The 2,940-nt window shown below is 24.0% G+C and overlaps 1 protein-coding gene across 1 annotated transcript in view; it reads left to right on the forward strand.

Moving 5' to 3' along the window:
• Positions 1–2,940, forward strand: part of LOC107451842 (peroxidase) — a 49,330-nt gene that overhangs the window by 26,733 nt on the left and 19,657 nt on the right. The window lies entirely within an intron of this gene.

Below are 2,940 nucleotides of genomic sequence, written 5' to 3' on the forward strand. Positions count from 1 at the left end.
AAAAAATAACAAACGACAGTTTAAAAAAAATAAATAAAACAGGATGAAATTTTATTTAAAAAAAAAACGAAAAAAAAGATATAATCTTTTCATCAGCTCACACGATTATATCCGCAAAAAAGAGTGCTTTCTGATATTGTATTAATATAGCCAAAGCAAAGTATATTAATACAATAGTGTGAGGAGCACTCAAAAAATTTTTTCTACAAAAGTTAGAACAAATAAAATAGAACACAATAAGTAAAAATAACATGTAAAAACAGAAAATGAAATAAAATAAAAAGAAAAAAACAGTATAAAACTTAGACTATAAATCGATTAGCGAAGTCAGATGTACTTACATGGACGGAAAATTTTTCACGAATGATATAAAAATGTTTTCGTAACAAGATTGCTAGATTATAAAATATGAAAACAAAAGCGCAAATTGAGTGTAACTAGAGGATTTTAAAGTGCCGTTCTTACTGCACTGCTGAAGTGATTTGTTATTCTGTGCATTGATTTGTTAGTTACCAAGGATGGGCCCGAAATGGATGTGAGTAAGGTAATATTATACTGGATAATTTTAAAAAAGTTGACCATAAATAGTTTTAGAAAATAGATGTTTATTTCAGAAAAAATATGTAATAAAAAAGAGAAACATAAATTGCCTGTTTTGCAAATAATTTTAACCACGGATTTGCCCGAAATATATTTGCACATGGAAAAATTTTAAATCTTAATAAAGAAATTTTTAATAAATAATTTTACCCACGGATTTGCCCGAAATGGATTTGCACATAGAAAAATTGTATAAATTAATAAAGAAATTTTTAGTAGATAATTTTAGCCACGGATTGGCGTAAAATAGATTTGCACATGGAAAAATTATATAGATTAAAAAAGGAAATTATATAGTTAAGGAATTTTTTAGTAAATAATTTTAACCACGGATTTGCCCGAAATGGATTTGCACATGGAAAAGTTATACAAATTAGCAAAGAAATTACTTAGTGAATAATTTAGGCAATGGATTTACCCGAAATGGATTTGCATATGGGAAAGTTATATAAATTAACAAAGAAAATGTTTAGTAAATATATCCACAAAAATATACGATTAATTCAATGATTTCATATAAAATTTTATTACTTTAGTTGGGTATCCATTGTTTTTTATCAAATTTTGAAAGAGTTTATCGATTTGTTTTTTGGATAAATAAATATTACTATATATTCTTTTAATTCTGTCCATTTCATTGAAAGTGGTATTTAAATAGATGCTCCTAGAAACATTAGAATTCCAAGTAATTAGTTTAGTAATATTAAAATTAAAATCATTTCTTTTAACGTATAAATCAACAAAGCAGATATTTTAAACTTTTATGATACCCAAATCCAAAAAATTGAAATTAATATTATCATCAGGATTACGAAGTAAGATTAATTCCTCAGGGTAAATATCATTTAATAAAATAGTAAGATCTTGGAAATCAAAGATAATTAAGTCATCAATATATCTAAAAACAAATTTAATACTCAGAGTAAAATTTTTTTCATAATAATGCAAAAATAAGTTAGCTAAGAAAGATGAATAATAAGATCCTTGTGGTAATCCATTAATTTGAAGAAAAATATCCCTTCCATTGTAAAGATAATTATTAAAAAGACAAAAAATAATCAGAATTTCTCAATAATCAAAATCGCAACGAAGGATATTTTTAAAATCATAGTAATAATTCAAAAGGACATCTTTTAGTTTAGAAAGGGGAATGCTATTGAAAAGATCCTGGAAATCAAAAGTCGCAATAGAATTAATTTTATTATGTTTAATGAAATCTAAAATCGGTTGATTATTCGTGATAATCCAAGAGAAACCTTCTTTAGAAATATTGCTAATAATTTTATTTAAGAAGTTAGAGAAAACGGTGCCAGGTTTAGTTAAATAAGTATTGGATCCACACGTGATAGTTCTAAATTTAACAGGAATTTTATGAAATTTAGGACAGATAATTAAGTAAGGAAATTGTATATTGCTAATTTTAATTTTTAAATCTCTTGTAAAAAGCTAAAAATTTTTTAATGACAATATTATTATTGAAATTATTAAGTTTAAAATTTTTACTATTTTTTAATTCCGTATTTAAAAGTTCAGCATAGAATTTTTTACAGAATATAGCATAATTATTCTTAGCTTTGTCTGTGGGAGTAATTACAAAATTTTTTTGAAGTTGCTTAATTGATTGAACAATATTAGAAAAATTTGTTGAATCGTTACTCTTATTTAAGTTATCCTTATTATTGAAAATAAAGTTTTCAAAGTTCCCCCACCCCATTTCCATTATGTTAACATACCTAAAGGTAAAGAGAATCTATTTGATATCTTTAAACAAAAACTATTGAGATCATTAAGAAAGTATTTTAGAATTTTATTGATTGATATATGGTAAATGGGTCTAAATTTTGTGCCCTTCATTATTAAATTCCTAAGTTCCAAGTTTTCTATAATATCTAAATTACCAGTAATAATATGTTTATAATGTTTATCAACAAAATCAAAATATTTATCCTCCTCACAGTGACATTCATAATCGGATATATTAATACTCCCTAAATTTTTGCTTATATCATTATAGTTAAAAATGGTTCTACCAAGTGATTTGTTATATTTAAAACTTTTAATAATGTTAAAATCTTTTAATGGAAATAAAGCTTTAAAATTTTCAAAAATGTTGTGAAATTTGATCTTATCGAAAATAGGATTTTGAAAGTTAATAACGAAATATAAATTATCTAAACTTTTCTTATTATTAGGCAAAATTTTGCTCATTTTGGCTTTTATAAGATCGAAACAAAGAATTTTGAAATGTAAATTAATGAAAGAAAAGTTAATAATAAGATCGTAGAACTTATATGTTTCATAATTCTTAAGGGAGAAGACAAAATCTTTAATTGGTTTAAT

This window comes from Parasteatoda tepidariorum, chromosome 10 (assembly GCF_043381705.1).
Source record: "Parasteatoda tepidariorum isolate YZ-2023 chromosome 10, CAS_Ptep_4.0, whole genome shotgun sequence".
NCBI classification, from domain to species: domain Eukaryota; kingdom Metazoa; phylum Arthropoda; class Arachnida; order Araneae; family Theridiidae; genus Parasteatoda; species Parasteatoda tepidariorum.